This window comes from Lissotriton vulgaris, chromosome 8 (genome assembly GCF_964263255.1).
Source record: "Lissotriton vulgaris chromosome 8, aLisVul1.2, whole genome shotgun sequence".
In the NCBI taxonomy this organism is placed as follows: Eukaryota; Metazoa; Chordata; class Amphibia; order Caudata; family Salamandridae; genus Lissotriton; species Lissotriton vulgaris.
This window is the reverse complement of record NC_141696.1, coordinates 517,477,334-517,501,929: the sequence shown is the minus strand read 5'-3', so window position 1 is coordinate 517,501,929 and position 24,596 is coordinate 517,477,334.

Genomic DNA, 24,596 nt, shown 5'->3' with positions numbered 1-24,596 from the left:
AGAGAATGTCGAGTAGTATTCCAGTGGGAAGCCGTCCAGCCCCGGTGCTTTATTACGAGATATGGCTCGTATTGCCTGGGTGATGTCAGACGGGGCAATCTTGGCGTCGAGGGAGCGTTTATCGGCGTCCGATATTGTGGGAAGGGTCAGAGGGTCTAGAAAATTGTCCACTGAGGCTGGGGAGTATTGGGTCGGGGTCCCGTACACTTGTGTATAATGACGCTGGAACGCTAGGAGAATCTCGGCTTGTGAGCGCACCAGCACACCGTCTGGGTTGACAATATCCGTGATTGGCTTAATTTCAGTGTCCTGCCTCGCCATCCAAGCCAGTAGCGCCCCCGTTTTGTCCCTGTCCTTATGCATCCTAGAGGCGTAAGCCCTAAAGTTATACTTCCGGAGATCAGCGCAGGCGGCCTGGTATTCTGTCTTAGCCTCAGCCGTGAGCACAGCGTGCTCCTCCGAGTCGTCCAGCCGTTTGGTGAGTGCGGCCAAAGTCTGCTCCGAGGTCAGGAGTGTCTGCTCTAGGGTGCGGCGTACCCCCACCACCTGTTTGATGCATTCTCCTCTAGCCACCACCTTAAACGCGTCCCACTCCACTAATACCGACGACGCCGTGTTCGCATTATGTGTAAAGTAGTCTTGTATGCTAGTTTTATGCGCGTCTCTGAATACTGGGTCGGTCAGGCAATCCCGAGGGAGGCGCCAGGTGGGGACCGGTGGGTGGGGTGGGCGCCAGGTGAGACGTATAATGTGAGCGTCGTGATCCGAGAGGATCCGGCCTAGGTAGTCCGTAGACGTGATCATAGGGAGAATCGGTGCAGAACAGAGGAAGCGGTCCAGGCGGACCCGGAGGTTGTGTGGGATCGAGTGGAAGGAGTAAATGCGAGCCAGTGGGTGGAGGTGTCGCCATGCGTCAGTGAGCGTCCAGTGTGTGACCCAGGTCCTAAATAGTTCTGCCTGCCGGGGGGCCGGGGAATGTGCGGGAGGAGGATGTGAGCGGTCCAGGGTGGGGTCCAGTGTGCAGTTAAAGTCGCCTCCCAATACCCATGGGACTGTGGTGAACTGGGCCAAAACGCCCGTGAGGTGATCCCAGAACTTATCTTGGTCTGTGTTAGGCGCATAAATGCTGCCCAGGAGTATACTCTGTCCGTCCAGTATTCCCTCTAGAAGCGCATATCTGCCCTCTTTGTCCACCACCCGTCGGAGCACCCGAAAGGGAGTACCCGGCCTAACCCAGATCAATGCGCCGCGCGCAAACGCTGAGTATTGCGTGGCACAGAGGGTCCCACGCCATTTAGATTGCAGGCGAGTGAGTTCGGTAGCGTTTATGTGAGTCTCCTGTAGGAGTGCAATATTGGCTGACATGCGTCTAATGTAAGCGTACACAGAGTATCGTTTGCTGGGCGTATGTAGGCCTCGTACATTCAGAGTGAGGACATTAATGTCTGAGCGTGGAACTGCCATTCCTGGGGTGTCTTGGTAGGGATGAGGGCCCCCCTGTAGTACCCGAGGGTCGCCAGCATGTATTTGTCACGTGTGTTCCTGCGCGCCAAGCTTCCACAATCGTAGGGGAGGGACTAGGGGGAGTAACAACTAGTAAAACCTTGGGTGGGCAACAGTCCCAATACTGGGGATACAGCACCAAAGGTGGCATATCCAAACTAGTATCCCACTAGGGGAGAAACACAACAGTGAACTGCGGGGGTGGTGGCATGTGTCGCTGCTGGGCCTGTGCGCGGGTCGGGCTCTTGCAGGAGAAGAGTCCATCGCGCGGGAGCGCATTCAATAATCAGGCAAAGCAGTCTAGGCACCTAGACATCGCGCAATACAGCGGGTAATCATTAGAAGGATACAGAAATCGACAGTTCATTGTTCATGAGGAGGTGTTAGGTTGGTCGGCCAGGGTAGCGTCCAGTACAGGTGCCGCCACAAGTGGGGAAGAGATCGGGCCAAATCCCGACATCGTTCCATCGCTGTCACGGTCTTTCTCTGGGGTGAACAGGTGTGGGTGACTCTCCAGGTCCGACGCTGGGGGTGACGTGTGAAGGTCGGCTACCGCCCGCAGGGCATCTCGTCGCTCTTTCATGATCTGCGCGAGGTCGGGTGACCCTGTGGGGGAGGACGTCTGGCTTTTGGGGCGGCCAGACCGGGCACGGCTCGCACCCCGTCTTCTAGATCGCCTGGAGTCGTTGTTGCGGGGCCTCTGGGGTCCAGGTTTAGGGATCAGTGGGCAGTGTAGTTCAGTCCAATCCTGTGCCTCCGCCGCCGTAGTGAAGAATAGGGCTTTCCCATTGTGCAGCACTTTAAGGCGGGCTGGGAACAGCAAGGAATACTGCAGGTCGTTGGCACGAAGGCGCCTCTTGATCTCCAGAAAGGTGGATCGCCGCTGCTGGACCTCCCTGGCGTAGTCCGGGAACACCATAACATGTTGATCCTCTACCTGCAGGGGGCCCGCTGTTCGGGCCGCTCGGAGTACCGCGTCTCGGTCTCGGAAATGCAGGAATTTAGCCAGCATGGGCCGTGGAGGGAGGCCGGGTTTGGGTTCCCGGGCCGGGACTCTGTGGGCCCTTTCGATGGAGAAGTACGGCGATCTCTCGCTCTCCGGGGTGAATGATCTGGTCCAGGATTCCATATAGGTCAGAGGATCCGAATTTTCAATCCCCTCCGGTAGGCCCAAAACGCGGATGTTGCATCTTCTCGAGCGTCCCTCTAAGTCCACCGTGCGTTCTTCTAGGGCCTCCACACGACGCAGGACCTCTCTCATGTCTTCCTCTTGCATTCTCACCACTGGTTGTAACTCGGTCACTGTTCGTTCACCCTCCTTCACCCTGTCCGCCAGCTTACGGTGTTCGTCGCGGATCAAGCTGATGTCCGTCGTCAGGACGCCCAACCTCTCCTCCATTGACAGGCGAGACATTTCGATCGCCGCCAGCACCTGGTCCAATTTCGCCGTCAGTGTAGGGTCCGTTTGCGACGCATTGGCTTGCGTCCACATCCTGGTGTGAGGCATCTTTTCAATGGCCGTTTCAGGGACAGACGTCGCCTGCGGAGCCTTTGGTTTCCCCATAGTTGTCGTGGAGTGGGCCACCGGGCCCTCGCGCACTCCGGGGACAGCAGACGCAGCTGGGCCAGAGGCAGGCTAGTATCAGCCGGTCCCCCCTTGTCCCCTCCGGGTTCAGGACAACTCCCCTCCGTTTCAGGGGGCCTCCACTAGTCCAGGGCGCCAGATGTGGCCCGCGGCTGCTGGGGTCAACAGCCTTGGTGTCAGAGGGTCTTGCGGGCCACCCCCCGGTGTGTGGCGCAGCGTCAATACCGTCCGGGGGGGCCAGAGGTCAGGTGTTGGGAATCCAAGGGGGGTTCAGGCGGCGGGCAGCCACCGGTAGTGCCTCGAGCTTCTCCCCCACTCCTACAGCGAGGCTCGCGCTGATCTCGAGGTCCAGGCCTCTGTGGGCGCCACCTTAGGGTCAGGCGTTCGGGTCCGCCGAACGGTGCAGGGCAGTGGGAGCACCCCAGGTCCCCAGGCCAGCCGGCGGTGCGCGCCGCGTCCCCACGTGGGGCCCCCGAGGGTTCTAAGTGGGGCTCCCCATCGGTCCGGGGTGTCAGAGGTGGTTCGTCAGGGCCGGTAGTGCCCGGTGCCAGGAGGTCGCGGGAGCGCCCTGTCCCTCTTGATGTCCGCTGCTGCTGGGAGGTGTAGTCCAGGGAGTAGGAGGGGCCCGGCGGACCCAAGCCCGGACGGAGGAACAAGCAGAGCAAAGTACGGCCCTCAGGTGCTGCCACGGGCATTCGGGGCTCGGTGGAGTCAAGCCCGGCCAAGAAGATGTGGCGGAGCAATGCCCGGCCCTCAGGAACGAGTACAAACAACAGGTGAGCTTCCCCACCACCAGCCGGGCTGTCACAGAGTTCCCCTTGTAGCGACATTTCCAAAAGTTACGTTTCCAGGAAGTGCTGTACAGCGTTCCAAGTCCAGAACTGCAAGTGCATACTTGAAAACAAGTAGGCTTTGTCCCATAAGCCCCCTCTTCTGTCAGTATTACACAGGGCTACCCAGCCTTCCATTCCCAGTCTCTACAGAGGTCTCCAAGTCTTCAACAGTCCAGATCAAGGGCCATGGGGCCACCATCCGCAGCGTGCCCTCCCAGAAGGCAAGCTTCATGCCCCAGTAGCACCACACAGCCTCTGTTGATTAAGCACCATATATCCAGCACAATGACAGCTCATGGGGATGTCTGTTCAAGCAGCCCCCACAGCACAACCTCCTCAAAGCAACAAGCCTTGGGACACAGTAGTCAGCTTTTTTTCCCAAAATTTCAATTTGATGCATTTTCTGCTGCTGTATGAATTTTTTAATTAACTGCAGCTTCTTAATGAGATATACACTATCATGATTTTATCAAAACATGAATGAAGTTTAATGATGATGATGTTGATGAGAGTTGCCATCCTATGTCTCCCCACCTGCTATTCACATCTCCTCCACTTTGAGTGTGACAGACAAATGTCTAAAGCCAGGCCGCCCCACAATGCGGTGCTCACCCACTGCCGTGTCTGATTCAGGACTTTCCACATTGCACTGTTAATATAGGCACATGAAGTGCAGCAATTCCCAGGGCAACAGCTATCAGTCCACAGCCCCACTTCACTTCTTTTCTCTTCAGTGCTCCGGAGCACCCCAACATACAGCCAGTAGCTGGGGCAGGCGATCAGGGGGCTGCTGCGTTAAGGCTTCAGTCCCTGCAACGTTGTAGTCAGTAGGCATCTGGCACGGCACAGCAACAGGCTTATGCCCCCCTTCCGCCCCTCTCGCACACTGGTTTGAACAGACTGGCAGTGTTCTAGGCTCTTAGCTGCGCACAACATTAGGCCCCAGGCCCAGCCAGGCTTTCAATACATTGTCTCATAGGCAGCAGAGCTCTGCATTGTCAGGAAGTGCTGCATTGTTCCCGAGGACCCTACTGTCACATTGGCAAAAAAGTAGGGCCCGCAGTCATAGAGAGAAAACTAATAAAAAAGAAGCAGCAAGTGCCGAGTCCTTCACCAAGCAGTAACTCCTAATGTAGCCTATATGCCATATTAAAAAGATAATGGTGTCTTGCCTATCTTTCCTTTGTGTTCCTGCGACCCATTCCTCTTGACCTTCACCCCATCCTGGGAACAAAGAAAATCATAGCAGACATTCATATCAGGATTCTGACCATGCTACTCGTAACTCTTATCCCATTTTGCTTAGAGTTATGAGGACCCTGCTGCTTCTGGACATTCCTTTTCACAAACCCATGTCTCAGTTATGACACCAAGTAGATTGAGTTCTCTATTTATGATCAGACATGCATTGCCTTCTTTGGGCTGGAAACCCCTTTCTGAGCTCCTTAGCCACAAATAGATGGTGTAAATGACACTCAGCTGCCTGATAACCCGGCCCCCACAGTGAAGAAAGAGGATAGTCACCACCTTGTCCTAATAATGTTCTGTTGACTGACACCCTTTTTAGCAATATTAAACTGAAATAAAGTGGCAGGTTAAAATGAGACAGGAAACCAGAAAATTCAAACCGAAGTCAGTTCACTGATCATCTGTAATACTCTGTCCCGGAATACAGATTAAACACAAGACAGTCAGAAAGAAAATTACAGTTTGATTAATGATGACAACTTAAAATAGCACAAATATGCAGCAATTTGTGAGCATAAAAAACATAGTTCAAATATTTTGTGGGCAAAGTTAAAATCCTCATTAAGGTGCAACTATGCAGTGAGACAGAGTTCTTAGCATGAACACAGGGCCCCATAGGATAAATTCGATGGATCATTTTAGTTTAATACAATAATCCCCTGTGTTTTTCTGCGAGAGTTATGAGAAGGATTATTTTAGCACTGCGTACAATGTTCATAATTATAACTGACATTTTCCCACAGTAGAGATTTTTAAAGTTTTTGGCTGTGCACCATCGTGATTTATCCCGTGGGCCGCCGCAGCCAGAGGGAGCTGTAGCCACTGAGTGCTCACCCCCCTTTGCTACTGTGCATCATCGTAATTTGTCCCGCGGGCCAAGGCAGAAAAGAGAGAGTTGTGGCCACTGAGCGCCCACATCATAGACAACTTTGCATCCTTGAGATTTGTCCTGTGGGCCACCGCAGCTAAAGAGAGAGCTGCTGCCGCTGTGAGCCCACCACAGGGTTGCACAACGAGAGTCATCGCCACCACCAGCCCGGTCTGCCGTAACCGCGCGCTGCTGCCACTGATCGCCCGCCTGTCCCCAAGTGCCTGAATCACTGTGAGTGCATGCTGCAGACCTCAGCTTCCAAGACTTGGGGTCGCTGGGAGACCAACTGTCATCGTCTCCACTTCTTCGAGAAGCTGCGTGCTGTCTCCCCTTTCAACATCAGGTATCTGGTGTACAACAGGTCACATAGGCCCCTGCCCTGAACTCAAGTCAGGGTTACGATTTGGTGAGTACGTTGTTATCTCTTTGAGTCCATACAGGTTGACGTGAATTGTAGTTGTTGAAACGCTTTGCGAGTTTTGAGTTAAACTGTTAGATAAATATATTATTTTTCTATATCTACCTGAGTTGTGTCCTTTTGTGGTGTCAATACTGCCTTATTGTACGTGGTCATAAATGCTTCACACACTGCCTCGGAGATAGGCCTTACTGCTCATGCTACGTTACCACAGGGTTGAGCAGTGGTTGTCAAAAGGGGGTGACCCACTTGCCCTGACTTAGGAAGAAGGGTCCTTATTTGAACTGTGGCGACAGCCAGTGCCAACTAGAGACCCCCATTTCTAACACTCATAAAATAGCAAATGCATAAAACAAAACAGAAACTGGCCAAAAACACTGCTCTCCATAATTAGGGTGATGTGAGCCTTTGCTATTCCTGGATCCCAATCCAACTGCACTTTGTGCACTAATGATAGCAGTGACTCTGAGAGCAGGATGTCTCTTGTCATATTTCACTGTATCCAACTATGCCTCGTCATCACTCCAGTCTTGGAGCAGGCTCTCTTTCCATTCAGGAAAACATTTAGTTGCATATTTTGCCCCACTCTCTACAGCAAGTATACCATTGGCCCTAATCTAAGTGAGAAAAATAAACCGCCATGAACATTTTGTAAAGTAAGACAATCATAACTGTGGTGTAGTGGCCCCTCGCACCCCTGAGCCACATTGCCACTGCATGTGCTTCACTAATGATATCTACTACCTAACAAAGTGGGCTTTTCTTTCTCCATGTCAAAAACATAGACCCTCATCTTGCTCTATCCGCACCCCACCATCTCTCCAACTCCTCCCCTGCTTCAATGTTCCCCTTCCATGGTTCATTGCTCCAAGGCAAAAAGCAATATTGTCACAACAAGTGCGCACTGGGCTCTAGTGCAAGCAATGAAAGCTCGAAACATTGCTATATTTGGAGTTTAGTTGGCCCCTCATACTACTGTGCCCCAGTGCTACTGCCCTGAGGTCCAATGTGGGCTATCTGCCTGTTTGTGTAAAAAGAAAAAGGTATGAAAGCCCAACATCTCACCCCTGTTGCTTGGATCCTGTTTCCTGCATAGCGAGGGTGGTTTGAGTACTAATGCGTGCAGGAAAAATATGCTCCTATTCTCTTTTTGGTAGTAAAACACCTATATATATATTAGGTTGCATGGCGCCTGACACTCCAAGTCGAAGTGCCACTTCACCTGCAGCACTTAAAAAAAAGCAAGCCCACAAATCTCAGCTGTTTCCTCAAAACATCTCTCTGAGGAAGCTGTTTCTGTTCATTTGTACCTTAAAAATGTACTTCCAGATAGTGCTGTCTCCTCTTGGTATCTTGTTGATGATACAATGGAACTCACTTCTTTACTGTTTCTCTTGGACATTACTTTGAAGACCCAGGGGTCCAGATTATCAGGGCTGCGTGTCTGAATGCCACCATGCTGTCCTCCTCATGCCACCCCATTGCTTCACCTGAAACAAAAAGGTTGTGTGGATGCAAACAGAGGTCGAAATGGATGGATCAATGGAACTGCGGTGCCCATGCTTTTTAATTTCACAAAATCAGATCCCATACTTTTTGCTAAAACTGCGACCATACCTTGATTATTAATGCAGACCATGAGCTGCCTTTGTCTGAAAATTAAGAGAGTGTGATATCTCCTGTGCTGTGAAGGCAAAAAAGAGACAGCGCCTTCTCACTAGAGTGCCTGCGACCTGCAAGTAATGTAAATGTATGCAATTAGTTAATCACCAAATATAAAGAGAACGACGACCCACCAACACCAGCAACAGACCGCCCGCAGAAGCTGGAACAAGATCACAGCAGACCAGCTCGCCACCTCCTTGAGCCAACACCCTCCTGCCAGCTCAGCGAACCCCAGCCAGGCCGCCGACTACCTCACGAAGTGGATCAGCAACTGCGCGGACGAACTCGCCCCGCTGAGGACCCCGCCTAGCAGACCCGGCAGCAAGAAGGCCCCATGGTTCACCGACGAACTCAAGAGCTCCAAGAAGAACTGCCGAGCCCTCGAGAAAGTCTGGAAAAGGGAACCGACAACGAACAACAGAACCTCCTACAAACTTGCCACCCGGAAACACCACCAGCTGATCCGCGCCGCCAAGAAAACAGCATTCAAGGACCGGCTGGACAACAACGCACACAACTGCAAGGAACTCTTCAACATCGTGAAAGAGCTTTCCAACCCCAGCGCAGGAAACAACGACATCACCCCATCGCAAGACCTCTGCAACTCCCTCGCCCATACTTCCACAACAAGATCACGGACATACACAGCAGTTTCAACAACCAACCAACGCACACCACGACCGACCAGCCACCCCCCCCCACCACCACCCTCCACGCCTGGACCCCGATCAGCACCGAAGACACCATCCGCACGATGAACTCCATCCACTCCGGATCACCGACCGACCCCTGCCCTCACCACGTCTTCAACAAAGCCGACGCTGTCATCGCACCCCACCTGCGAGACATCATCAACACCTCCTTCGACACCGCCATCTTTCCTGAAAGCTGGAAACACGCCGAGCTCAGCGCTCTCCTCAAGAAACCAACAGCGGACTCCACCGACCTCAAGAACTACCGCCCCATCTCGCTCCTCCCGTTTCCAGCCAAAGTCATCGAGAAGACCGTCAACAAGCAGATGGCCGCCTTCCTCGAGACGAACGGATCCCTCGACCCCTCACAGTCCGGATTCCGAGCCAAACACAGCACCGAGACCGCCCTCATCGCCGCCACCGATGACATCCGAGCCCTGATGGACAATGGAGAAACAGCGGCCCTCATCCTCCTAGACCTCTCCGCGGCATTCGACACGGTCTGCCACCGCACCCTAGTACGGCGCCTCAGCAACATCGGAATCCAGGACAAGGCGCTGGAATGGATCATCTCCTTCCTCGACGGAAGAACACAGAGAGTCCGCCTACCACCGTACAAGTCAGAGGCCTCCGAAGTCATCTGCGGCGTCCCCCAAGGATCATCACTGAGCCCCACCATCTTCAACGTCTACATGAGCCCCCTCGCAGCCATCGTACGCAAACACCACCTCAGCATAATCTCCTACGCCGACGACACCCAGCTGATCCTCTCCCTGACCAACGACCCCGCCGCCGCCAGAGCCAACCTGCACGAAGGGATGAGAGAGGTAGCCGAGTGGATGACGACCAGCCGCCTGAAACTGAACTCGGACAAGACGGAGGTCCTCATCCTGGGCTCCTCACCCTCCGCCTGGGACGACTCCTGGTGGCCTCCCGCCCTGGGCACCGCACCCAAACCGACAGACCATGCACGAAACCTGGGCTTCATCCTGGACTCCTCCCTCTCCATGACCAGGCAAGTCAACAGCGTCTCCTCGGCGTGCTTCAACATCCTACGCATGCTACGGAAGATCTTCTGGTGGATCCCCACAGAGACCAGGAAGACCGTCACCCAGGCCCTCGTCACCAGCCGACTGGACTACGGCAACGCCCTCTACGCCGGGACCACCGTCAAGCTCCAGAAGAGACTCCAGCGGATCCAAAACGCCTCAGCCAGACTAATCCTCGACATCCCACGATCCAGCCACATCTCCGGACATCTGAGAGACCTTCACTGGCTCCCCGTCAACAAGAGAATCACCTTCCGCCTCCTCACCCACGCACACAAAGCCCTACACGACCAAGGCCCGAGCTACCTCAACAGCCGAGTACACTTCTACGCTCCCAAACGCCACCTCCGATCAGCCAACCACGCCCTCGCCGCCGTCCCCCGCATCCGAAGAGCGACTACAGGAGGAAGGTCCTTCTCCTACCTGGCCGCCAAGACCTGGAACTCCCTCCCGTCCGACCTGCGCCTGACCCAAGACCACCTCTCCTTCAGGAAGAAGCTGAAGACCTGGCTGTTCGAGCAGTAGCGCCCCCCCCCCCCCCCCCCCCCCAGCGCCTTGAGACCCTACGGGTATGTAGCGCGCTTAATAAGTGTCACTGATTGATTGATTGATAAAGGTTTCTTGGGAGCTTCTGAAGACTTTAACAGATGAAGTCACTTGAATATTCATGGTGATAAAGATATATGGGTTATTCGCTGAGTTCTCCTATGCATCATTTTAACAGACACTTATACAAGTGTTGGCACTAGCTACAGTATGAATATGTATTATTTAAAATATACTTTAAAAGCAATTGTTTTATCTTAAGCACTAAATAATTTCTCGACAGTTTATCTTATCATGTGTGTAATACAATTACAAAATAATGACTTACATTTTCATATTGCTTTCCGTCACAGGCTGGAACCTCGTCCATCTACAAATTCACAAGCCATTGGTCTTCATAACACCAATCAGGATTCCACCCTGTGACGCTCTGGTCGCCCCAGAGAAATTAGCAGTGATTGCATTAGGCAATTGCTGTTTCATAATGTAAATAAAAGAGTTATTTCCTACTAATTAATTTAAGTTTAGCTTGTAAGTGTTTATTGTTTATGACATGTGTGTTACTTTATATGCAGTAACCTGAAAGCAAAAGAACAAAAAAGTACAGAATATTTTCTTATTTTTAGCCATGTTTTTGACCCTGCCACCAAAGTCACTGTCCCTCATCCACACTGCACCCAGGATTACATAATTCTCATCCTTTCTTATGCACTTCAATCACTGTAAAGCGAGACAGCCTTGCGCTTCTAGGCATCTTCATTTTTTGAGGGCCATATGCACTGTAGGCTTTCTGTCAACATGGAAAGATTCAATCATTGTGCTCATTTATAAAAAAGGAGACCGCCTTAATCCTGCATGTTAAAGGCCAATCTCCCTGATCGACTATCTAGCCAAAATAGCCGGATGCATAATGTAAGAGAGGCTGCAGAATTTGGCAGAATCACATCAGAAACTATCAGATCTTCAATACAGTTTCCGTAGTGGGTTAGGTCCAATCAAACAAAGTCTTAATCTAAACATATTTATTGGGAAGTATGTTAAGATGAGAAAGGGGATGCCTATTTTAGCATTTGGGGACCTCTCATCAGCTTTCGATTGTGTGATACATGAAAAACATTGGTCAAAATTGAAAGATATCGGGGTAGATATCCCGATTATTAGCTTCCTGGGAGACTTACACACAGTGTGCAGAGCCAAGGCTAGGATTGGTGACAAAGGAGAATGCACAGAAGCCTTTGGCATGGTGAGAGTTGTGAGGCAGGGATATGTCCTAGCCCCCTTCCTGTTTTCACTATATATCAACAGTGTGGGGGATGTATTGGTGGCAGTTGCAAAAGATCTCCCACAGATAGGTACATGCCCTGACCCGGCACTCCTTTAGGCCAATGATGCAGCCCTAATGGCCCGCACCCCACTGGCTTTACAGTCATTGCTGATGGCTTTGCAGATTATATGAAGGATTTGGGCCTCCACATGAATCAATCAAAAACCTGCATCATGAAGTGTGGGAAGAAAACCACTAAATGTAGGGATATATCAATAACTGGAAAAAAGATTGGGTTCACTGACTCCTTTTCGGAATCTAGAGGTCCTATTCGACAAAGCTAGTTCACGGAACAATGCAATTGAAAACAGACAGAATCTATTCAGTAAGGCATGCTGGACTCTCAGACCCTTTGCGACATGGCTGGTCTCAAATCCCCCTGAGACGATGCTGGAGATATAAGATGTGTGAAGGTGTGCAAGCCATAAAAAATGATTTCTTTCGATACCTCCTAGCGATCCCCAAAAGTACGTCAGTATATGTATCTCATACTGAACTTGGAGTTCCCTTTGTCGAAGATATGATTAAGTTAGAACCAATACTGTTGTGGCACAAAATCTGGACTTCTGATCATACAGAACTCAACAAAGCAATAATTGGTGACTGTTTAAAATCAACATTTTATTCACGCATTCCATAGCTGGTGTATGTTGAACGATTTATTAGTGACATGGCTCATCCTGAGCACTCTGAGAAACCCGAAACACTGGATACTATCAGTAGTAAATCGTTAAAAAAGGAAGCCATAGTGCACCTAGAAACACTGAAATTGGCTACTGAACTTTCTAGACTCAGTGTTTTAAAAAATCTACTGATTTGAACTACTTTTTTTATCCAGCCATATCTTAAATCTGTTTCAAATTTTCGCCACAGGTTTGTTCTTACGCATTTAGGATTAGATATATTTCCTAGATTGACCACTTTCCCCACTATGAACGATTGGTCCTCAAATCTTACAAACTGCCCCGGTAACGATAATATTCCCCAGAACACAATGCATGTGGTACTCTTTTGTAAATGTTATATTGTATATAGAAAGAGGTATGTTCTTCCGCTTATTAAACACATGTATTTTACTCAATGCCGACCTGCATAACTGTATATACAATCACTGCCAACACTAGAGATGTTCTGCAGAATGGCGTCTTTTCTATGGCCGTTTTTTTACGCTAGAAAAAATTACGAGCTATTACCATTTAGGTCATGATATAGACTACAATCAATTAAGTCATTTTTAAAATGTATAGTAATATTCAGAAAAAACATTTTTTATTCAAATTTGCACTTTATCTATTTTAACTGAAATGAAATTACTGTGATCATATCTAACTGTATTCCTTTCTTTTCATTGTGTAAAATATTCTGCAAATTTTATCTCATGTAACCTCTTTTAACATACGTGATACCAAAATGTTTTTTTTCTAATTGTATGCTTTTATGATTTTATGACAGAAATCGAATTAAGCTTGCCATTAATATTGATATAGGCATCTTCATTTGCAAGAACTAGCAGAAACATTCTGCCCACCCCCTTGGAATATGACATGGACCATGTGAGGCACGGGCCCTACAATTTGAAGGCTTTTCTCTTTCAGAGACTTTCCATACAAACCTGGGTAGAGTATGGTGGGGTATACCTTGCTCCCTGTCCCGCTCAGTAGGGGAGAACAAAAGTTGCTGTGATGTTGCATACTAACGGGTGAACTATGTCATGCTTATTTATGTGCAGTGACAAATGGCCAAGAAATTCCATAGGTAGTTGCAGCCCGAAGAGCACTGCATGCTAGACCTGAGCCTGGCTTGAGCAGTAGAAGTGCCAGTAGCAGGTACAAGCATGACTCATATACAGGAAGCAGAGCTTTTGTGCTACAGGTTTGCTTGAGGAGGACCTGAGAATATGGGCAGGAAATGGTGGAAGTATTGAAAAACTAGAGTTCGCATGTAGGCACATTGATGTTTACATGAAAAGGGTAATAGGAAGAGATACTGAGAGTGGAGGCAGAGTGCTGAGATAAACATGAAGAAACAGGAGTGTAGAGGTATTCAGGAGGCAGTAGTGATCTGCGTATTCTCCATTTGGTGCTGGACAATATTACCTAGAGCTTAGAGTTCCATATGTGACACTAGTTGATTTCCCTGGTTATCATGATGAGGCTCATTCTCATGACTTTTCTTGGAAGATTTTTGATCGTTGTATGGTTTGATGCTGGTCAGAGCTGCTGCTTGGACAGTCAGTATGACTTTGTTAGATTGGACATGCCATATCACCAGTGAGTTCTGCTCCATTTACCAAAGTGGTTTGTTTGGTGTCCTGTTTGCACACTGGTGGTTTTTCCAGTGTATCAGGAGGTTGCACATCATTATGGCGCCTGAAGTTGCTGCTCCGGCCACTGGTGGTACAGGTTATATATTCCTAGAAGTGGAGCATGCACTAGGTTCACTTACGTATGCAATGTCTCAGACACACGTTTGGGGTGCAGCGCATACTCAGTTTCCTCCCATGGGATAGAGTCCAGTTCTTTGGCTTCTGCAGCAAGAGTGTTGTTTTAATACAATTAGCTGCACTTCCAGTGAAATAGTCACATTTACGCTGGTGGGGGAAGTGAGTGCATGGCAGTAGCCTACATGCACTTAGGCTTTGCATCAGTAAAAACTAAGATGATGGACAAGCTTAGGTTCCCGCTGTTGAATTACATTTTGGCCTAAACTGATGTTTATGTTTATTTAAAGACAAGGGAACCCTACAAGGTAATCAAGGACCTAGGGTATCAGTTATTTACAGAAAACAACTTTACATGCTAGAGGAAAAAATCAAAACAAGTAATAAATATAGAACAGAATAGATTCTATATGTTCTATCCAGCCTAGTGTAATTTAATTAGGATAAACAGATTTTTGTCAAGGGACAATTGTAATATCCAATGGGATACAATCCTGTAGCTGAAAAAAACCAATATACAAAGTGTGACGAGGTGACAAGGTGACAATTTACATAAGAAACAAACAACATACAAATACAGTCAGGCGGAACAGAAAAGCTTGCTTGTTCTTAATTGTACATAATAGGACAAGCATGATAAATAGCGGCAGCTGTAACACATATAAATTAAATTGTTTGTGTACACTCTGTTTTTAAGGTCGACGACGTTGCGAGTTGCGGTGTGAGAGCGCAGTGGCTCAATATGAGTGAGTGATCACTCACATTGAGCCACCGTGCTCTCACAACGCAACTCTTGGACCCTCTGCCACCCGGCATCGCCCATAATGACTGTTCCTTAAGGCTATCCGGCATAAGCCATTCTTCCAAGTCTTGCCAGGATCACGTCGTCCAGTTGTCTGAGTTATTCTCAGGGATTATGACCTCCTTGACACCGACTGTAGCCGGTTCATCTCTCCGTTAGGACCATCGTGTCCTCGCCACCAGGTTTCACGCTAATGACTCCAAAGTTATGTAAAATTGATATTTCGGGCTGACAGTATCACTGTCCTGATGATGATCCCAGTTATTCTCTGAATGGGATCTAAACGTCGTCGACCTTAAAAACACTGTGCAGACAAACAAATCCATTTATATGTGTTACAGCAGTCGCTATTGATCATGCTTGTCCTATTATGTAAAAGTAAGAACAAGCAGGCTTTTCTGTTCCGCCTGACTGTTTTTGTATGTGATTTGTTTCTTATGTAAATTGTCACCATGTCACCTTGTCACACCTTGTATATTGTTTTTCTTCGGATACAGGATTGTATCCCACTGGATATTATAATTGTCCCTTGACAAAAATCTGTTTATCCTAATTAAATTGCACTATTCAGCTGGATAGAACACATGGAATCGACTCTGTTCTATATTTATTACTTGCTTTGACTTTTTCCTCTAGCAAGGACCGTTGTTTTCTCTAAACTGATTTTTATGGCAGTTATGTGCTGGCTATAAAGGAAGGAGGGCCTGTTAATAGCCTTTGCCTATTCAGCTCCACCCTGGGCTGCCATCCTTATGGTCTCTTCATTTGCTGGGTGGCATTAATTATGACTTTAACATGGGTGGATCTCCTTGGAATTCTGGTGTCAGTTGTGTACATTCCTGATATGCCATAATGTAAAGAAATAACTTAATGCACTGGGTGGTTATATTTAGACATTGATTTTAGAAAAAGGAAGTTATGTCAAGCCACTCAAGATGTTAACTCTTGCAATGTTGTCACTATGTTATAGTCTGTCAGATGTGTAATCACTTGCTTATGGGCCGAATATATAAGATGCCTTATTCTTCACATTTTAATATGTGTACCAAAAGCATTATAAACATTTTAAAGCTTTCAATTATTTCACCCGATACTTAAGAGGTTTAAAGTTGATATAATAAAATAAGCTACAAATCTTAATACCAAACAGTGGTCGTGTCTTTTTATTTTCGTGAAAAATACCAGAGTTCCCATACTATGAGAGAGGAGGCAGGGTGCTGTGAGGAACAGAACGGGCTGGGAATGCAAGGGGTGGCGATTCATGATGTGGCAGATTTGGAGGAGAGAGGGAGGTGCACAACTGGCAAAGATATGGAGAACGGGAAAAGAGGGCGGGACACAGGGATTAACGTGGAGCCAACAAACAGGAAAGAAAGAAGGAGCAAACTGATGCAGATACACTGGGAAAAGAGGAAGACTCGTGCTCTCTGACTGAGCACTGAAAGACGAATGATAGACAAACACGCAAAAGACACATACTTCTGTGAGCAGTAGTGGAGGGACAGAACGTGAACGTATACAATTAAAGACTATGAGAGTGAAATGCTACTAGAAGGAAAAACACAAGACTAGGGATGAAAGCCATTGATTCCAGAACAGACATCTGAGATAAACAAACACAACCCATCAAATCAAAAGCAAAGGGCTGACCAAAAGCCCTCTCTAAATGTGTTTGAAACTTTCAATCTAGAGCCTGTCTGCGCAGATATGGTATAGCATCACGGACACTGTGACTAGCCTGGCACATATCATGAAATCCCATATTATGCATGGGTTTCTGTTGGCACTGCAACCTTTGAAAGTGCCAGTCAGAGAAATCCAAACACACCTTTTATATTAGACAGATCTTTAGCTCTGTATATTATGTTTTGATGTTTTGACATGACAAAATGAACCCAATCTTGTCAAGCACTTCAGTTATACATTTCTTTTGCTAGGATTACAAACTATAATATTCACATTTATCTTTCAATGTATAACACTGTAAGGATTTTAAAATTCTTTGAAATTGCAAATGATATCGGACTAGAATGAATGATCTGGTGTTCGTCACCCTAAGCAAATCGTGATGGTTTATTTGCTTTTAAGCTTTAATGTGCCTGTACATTTGATTGATCACCTTTACACTTCAGCATTTCGATACCTGAAAATTCCAGCTATATTATTTGTGCTCTACCATGGAGAGTTAGTATTTATTCATGCAGCTGACATGTTTGTGACTGTGATTATTGAATGGTTATATGTTCACTGTTATGATTGTTGTATCAAAATATGCCTTGAGCCATAACATTGACTTTGTGAGAATTCATTGCTCTTTACTTAAAAGAAAACATTATCACTGGGAGTGAATTTAAAACTTAGTAAGCCAGTAGGCTAAGCAGATTTACACCTGGTCAAAACACTGCATTACATTTACATCGCTGTTTTTACAATACAAGTCGTTACAACGATTTGCGCTGGATGCCGCTCCAGACTAAGGAATAGTGTGATTACTATTCCAACACCTTCCTTACTGTTACGTAGGCTGGAGTTGGAATAGTAAATCATACTATTCCTAAATCCAGCTCCCTCCTGCGCAAGTCATTGTAATGAGTTGCGTTGTAAAAACAGCGATGTAATGTACCCCGATCTAAATGATGTAGCTACATACTAGAAATGCAATTTATTTTCAATAGGGTGACAATGTTCATTGTACTATTTTGCCCTATAGTTGAAATTAATCAATGGGTGTGCATGAACAGACAAGTTTCAGTTAGAATTTTTCCTTCCAAGTCTATGCTTTCTGTGAGATCCATCAGCAAGTGCTCTCCATTTCTTAATATGGTTGGCTCCATCTTTCCGTGAATAGCTGTATTCAATTGATCAATACGTGTTGCTTATGCAGTAGCATTGCCAATATATATATTTTCTTATAAACTTTTATTGCAGCAATAAACAGTATCTTGCCAAGGTATTACATTACATGTAAATGGCCAAAGGCCGACAAAGCGCATTCTATTGTATAACGTCCACAGCCATTAAGCCAACAGCCCAAAAAGGGCAGGCAGCGGTAATAATTACGACCCAGTGTTTGTACATCCGGGCGTACAGCAAACAGCTCTCAGAGGCTCTTCCCAAATGTATATACTGTGCGTCCCGCTATCCTTGAGTGTCAATCAAATGTCAGTAGTCCAGAATGTGTACCACATCCTCCCTAAAATCCCCCTGCTCCTCCAACTCCCCTTTCTTACCCTGCACCCCCCTACCCTGCATCCCCGTGAAAAAACTCAAATCACAGCCGCACCCTAAGGGGGGTCTACAGTCACTGTCTGGGGAACTCCCTGTCTTCCGCTCAGGGGCCCTATAGCGTCCGTCGCTGCCACACCAACCGCTCCCTCCTCCGCATTCTCCTAAGCGTCTCCTGTGCGAAGCCTATAGGCATTATATAATCCCTAACAGTTTTTCGGTCTGCTCCTGAATGGGAGAACCAAGCTGTAGTTCTCCGACTGCGTACAGCAGAACAGCATGTCTTGAGACCATTGCCGGAATGTCGGACTGGACTCCTCATCCAGCACATCGCCACCCTCCACTTTGCTACAAGGAGCCCCATATCCACCATCCTACGCAGCGCCTTAGGTAATTTCTTAGGGCCTGATTCACAGAACTAACTTAAGACAAAATCCTAAACTTACTACTTTTGGTATTCACAGAAGTTAGGATTTTGTCTTAAGTTTGTCTTAAGACAGACTTAAGACAGACTTAAGACAAAATCCTAACTTAAGTCTGTCTTAAGTCTGTCTTAAGACAAACTTCAGACAAAATCCTAACTTCTGTGAATACCAAAAGTAGTAAGTTTAGGATTTTGTCTTAAGTTAGTTCTGTGAATCGGGCCCTTAGAGTATCCCAGCAACGTCACCGTAGGGTCAGGCACAAGGTGTGTCTCCATTACTCTCCCCAACTCACTGAATACCTCCACCCAATATGCATATATTCCAGGGCAGTGCCAAGCTAAATGCAGAAAATCCGCCGTCTGAGCATGGCATCTCTCACAAGATTCCTCTGCCCGGAGGCCGTACCTGCAGAGTCTCTCCGTTGTATAATAGGTCCTATTGAGGTTTCTTTAAGTAAACAAACCTATGTCGCCCATTGAGCGAGATCTTCCTGGTGTTCATACAACTGTAAGTCCACATGGAATCGTCAATCGTGGTCTTCAAGTCACGCTGCCATGCAAGCCTAGCTGCGGTGTATCTATTTTCCCTATGCGTAAAGGCTAAATTGAATAAAGCAGTTATCATTTTGCGAGGGGTTTTAGTCGTTATCACTTAGGACAGTTCCCGCACTTCTGGGGGCTCAGCCAGATCTTCCCTAGCATGTCACACAAGGCCCCACGTACCCTGTGATACTGGAACCTGCACAGCAGGTTGTTGATGCCCGCTGCATCCCCCACCTGCTCCCAAGTCTTAACCACCCCCTCTTGGAAAAGATCACCAGCTACTTCAATTGACAGAGTGTGCAACGCATGGACCACTCCCCTGTCTCTACATGGCCCCAGCCATCGCATCCACTCACTTGGCATTACAGGGGAATACAATAGAGCTCCGTTTGCTGCTGCATTATATTGTACCAAGCATGTCTGGTAAAATTAATAGAGTCTAAGATGCCAGTTCAGCGATCCAAAGACTCAAATATCATGGCAGGTAGGGGAAGTGGTTCCGCAAACACTCTCTCCATGCGGAGGAAAGGTATTTCTGCCCCACCATGTATCCAGGCATGAGCACCCTGCGCTACCCTATAATATAATTCGAAGTCCGGCACCCCAATACCCCCCAAATAATATGGCAGGGTGAGGACGTTCCACCGTACCCACCCTTGCTTACCAGCCCAGGCTAGTTTTATCATAGATTGACGAAGTAGCAGAAAGAAGGAGCGCTGCAACACTATTGGTATGTTTGTAAATAAAAATAGTAACCTGGGCATAACCACCATTTTCATAATTGAAATTCTTCCCACCAGGGACAAAGGGAGGTGGATCCACAACTCTACATCGTCTTCAAGCCTGTCTATGGCCGTCCTATAACTTTCCTGAAATACAATCTCTGAGTCGGTGTGCAGCCTAATGCCCAGATATCGAATAGAGTCGGTGGACCATTGCAGTGGATAAGTCCATTTCGAATTCCATTGTAGCTGGAGTAAGGGGGATCACTATCGACTTTGCCCAGTTAACCTTTAGCCCCGACAGCTCCCCAAAGTGGACAACCTCCCTAATGACTAAAGACATGTTGTTTTCTGGGTCCTTCACATACAATAGTGTATCGTCCGCATAGGTCAACACCACAATCCTGTATGTTGGGAATCCAATCCCCTCATTGCCATGATACTCCCGTAGTACGCACGCTATTGGCTCCTCTACCAGGGCGTAAAGTAGCGGTGACAGGGGCAAGCTTGCCTAGTTCCCCAAGTTATGGGGAAGGGGTCGGAGATCATGTCCCCCAGGCAGATGCGTGCCGTAGGCATGTAATATAAAACTATCAACTGTAAGAAGACCATCCCCAGTCCCATTCTTGTCAGTACCTGCCTCATGAATACCCATTCCACCGAATCAAAGGCTTTTTCCATATCCTGGAAAACTGCTATTGCCTTATTTTCCTGTCGCACATGTTGCATTGTACCGAACACAGTGCGAATGTTATATGTAAGGTTCCTATTTGGTATGAATCCAACCTGCTCCGGAGGAACAAGGATAGTTACCATAAGGGCAAGTCTATTAGCTAATATCTTAGCAAATATCTTGGTATCAACATTAAGCAGCGAGAGGGGGCAGTATGAGCAAAACTCTTCAGGGGGTTTCCCCGGTTTAGGAATGGCAACCAGGAGAGTCTCACTCATTGTCTGAGGCATCGTGCCCATTACACACATATCCTCAAATAAGGTGGCCAAAGGCGGAAGCAGCAGATCTATGAAAGCCTTATAGAAGGTAACTATTAGGCCATCCATTCCGGAGCACTATTGGTTCTCATACCCGCCAGGGCTTCAGAGATTTCATCCTTCTCAATAGGGTGCATTAGAAGTTCCCTGTGGGTATCAGGTAGGAACTGTAGTTTAATATGCTCGAGGTAGTCCAATATTTGCTCCTCAGCCCATTCTAATCGGGAAGTGTACAGGTCAGATTAAAATTATTTAAAGCGATCTGCAATTTCTGTCTACTCCGTTAGAAGCGCCCCTAACGATGACCTGATCTGTGTTATCTGGGTCTTATTGTGCCTCGCCTTCATCACTCGAGCTAATACCGATCCCGGCCTATCTCATTCACTGTAAGTTCTAACCATTGCATATTTACCCATATGTTTCAATTCGCTGTCAGCAGGGTCACGATACTCCTCTATCAACGTTTTGATCTCAGCCTCCAATTCTGCACCCCCCAGCAACCTGGTGCTGCTCCAAGTTATTCAGTTTTAGTTCTAGGTCCGCTAACCTTTTCCGTATAGCCTTGAGCACGCCCGAGTGCTTTGACATTGCTATGCCTCTAACATATACTTTAAATGTTTTCCAAACTGTCTGAAAATTATCTACTGAACCAATGTTATTTGCAAAGAAAAGTACGATGGCCTCTGCAAGCTCCTCCTTGAACAGCGGGTCTAGCAGGGAATTGGGGGGAAACCGCCACGTAAACGGTGGCAATGTTTTCTTTGGGGTGGCAAGCATCAACATAAGCGGAGAGTGGTCAGAGAGTGTGCGGGGGCAATACTACGCATTGGCGTACCTGGTCCAGTAACGAGGACGAGGCAAGCCAATAATCTAGGCGCGTGTGTATATTGTGAAATGCTGAGTAATGTGTGTAGCCACCTTTATCACTATTGCGAGCCCACCACACATCGCTTAGATCCATACTAACCATGACACTGTCTAACCACCTCGCAGCCGCCACCGGCTTCCTAGCAGGGCCTATTGATCTGTCTAGGTCTGGATTACGCACTAAATTGAAGTCGCCCCCCCATAGATGCAGTGCATTCCTATATGGTTTAGTAACAGTGGCTAACATCGCTAAAAACTCAGGACTATCATAGTTGGGACCATACTCATTAACTATGATCAAATCGAAACACCAGCCCTGGCACCAAGATATAACATATCGGCCATCAACGTCCGCATGCAACTGCACGATAGTGAATAGTGTTCTGGGATTAATTCAGGCCAGTACCCCTTTAGCGTGCGATGTGAACCCCGCTGTGTTGATGTTACCTAGCAGTCACCTACTGCGCAGCATAGGGCTCAATTGCGGCAGGTCGGTCTCCTGCAGCAGAGCAATATCCACGTGGTGTCTATTCAGGTAACTAAGCACTTTTCGGAGCTTACGGTGGTCGTTAAGACCCCTGAAATTCCAGGATATGGCTCGCATACAATCTATTGAGCCACCAGAGTCGTGTGAGCTATGTGACGCCATCACTGCGGCCTGCCTTCATCACGCAGTCTATGTCAGTGCATTCTCGTGTATAGTGTTCCATAGGCAAAGACAAAAAACATCCCCCGACATCCCTTCCTCAAAGCTAACTGCCCCCTCATCCCCACCCCTCTCCAACAGCAGACCTCCCCCAACTTGGCCGCATGTAAACCCTAAAAGCACCCCTCCCCCTCATGGTCTCCCCAAACAGCAGTGCAAGGCAAACGAGGGCAGAGATAGCTCCTTGTATCGACCTCTAATGCTGAACTTCATTCACTCTATCAAGCCAGGGCAACGACTCTGTCTATTGACACAGATATACCATGGCGTAATCAATCCCTAAGTCCCAGATTTGCCTCTTTAGCAGGGTTTGTAAGCGTATGGCCCGCAGAGAGACAACTCGCTCCTCTCTCTCACAATCACCATGCTGCGGTGCTTCTTCGCACTTCAACACCCCGCCGGGCCCCCACCTTTGGCTTGACGATGAAACTGTGTGCGTCTGGGAGAAGAGCGAGACACAAGGTCTCCAGGCGTGACGATCGTCCACCACAGGGCACCACGAGGATCCAGGGTCTGCCGCAAGCAAAGCGACGCAAGGCAGACACCACACTCACGCAAGACCGGGGATCAGCGGCCTGCCTGCCTCAGCTTCTCCACCAAATTGCCGCATTATGCCTCCGATGTCCATTACAAGCAGGTTGGCAGCACCCGCACTCCTTCCGATAGGGAAGGCGTTGTTGTGGGCCAATATGATGCGTGAACACAGCAGGATAGTTGCAGGATAGGCGCAGGGGACCGCAGTTGGCGCACTTACCTACGCCGTGAGGGCAACGGCTCAACGTTCCTGCCTTTCCTCCTATCCGCGCCGTGAGGTAAACGGCTGCAGGGAGACCATGCCGGACCCACTGACAGCGGGCAAACTACCATTCCCAGAAGCCCCGGGGTCCGGCGCAACAATAGTGACGTCAGCAACGCGCCCGGAGGCGCATTAAGAGCCGGGAGTGCCGTACGTGCTTGGAGGCCGCAGTTGGAGCACTTACCTACGCCGTGAGGGCAACGGTTTAACGTTCCTGCCTTTCCTCCTACCTGCACCGTGAGGTAAATGGCTGCAGGGAGACCACGCCGGACCCACTGACAGCGGGCGAATTACCATTCCCAGAAGCCCCGGGGTCCGGCGCAATGATAGTGACGTCAGCAACGCGCCCGGAGGCGCATTAAATCCCGGAGCACCTGATGTGCTTGGGGGCCGCAGTTGGAGCACTTACCTATGCCGTGAGGGCAACGGCTCAACGTTCCTGCCTTTCCTCCTACCCGCGCCTTGATGTAACCGGCTGCAGGGAGACCACGCCGGACCCACTGACAGCGGGCGAACTACCATTCCCAGAAGCCCCGGGGTCCAGCGCAACAATAGCGACGTCAGCAACGCAACGGGAGGCGCATTAAGAGCCGGGAACGCCTCCCGCCCCGCAGGACGCGCGCGGCAGCGCCGGGAGAAGCCCGGGACAAGGGCGGGCCCTCCTAGGCCCTCAGAGGGCCTAGAAGGGCATTGTATATTTTGCACTAATGATTGCATTTTTGCACATGATAAAGCTGTATATCGCTATGAAGCCGTAATCAAGTGGGATGTTATTTTCTGTTTTTACTTCTGCTGGATTTTATGTGTACTTTTATGGATGTTTTACAATCCGAATAAAGATCATTTGACTTGATAGGCGAAGATCTCAGCGGAGTTCCGGGCTCAAGCGACCATCTCGGTCGTGAGCTAGCTCTGCCCCCAATATCGCCAATATACTTATGGACTATATCCTAATCTAAATAAAAAAATACAAGTTATTAAACTGCTAATTGAATGGATGTATTCGTAGAGAAATTCATTCACACTATCAGAAATTGTTACAATGTGCTCACTACAATGCAATGTGGACACCTTACGGCTGGCATACACAGTTCCTAAAATGTGACCCCTGGGGCAAATCCAGCGGACCAAATATTGACGAGTTTTACTGAATAGAAACGTGGCAGGTGTTTAAAATATTGGACTTTTTTATTTACTCTGCATAAAACCCAGGAAGTGATGCTGCTAATGTAAAAACATAATCTAATCTTGTGCCAATGTACATAGTTGGGCCCTAAGTCAATAAAGGGCGATAGGCATAAAATGATCCCCAAGTACATCCTTACTGTATCAAACCCACTTCAGGAT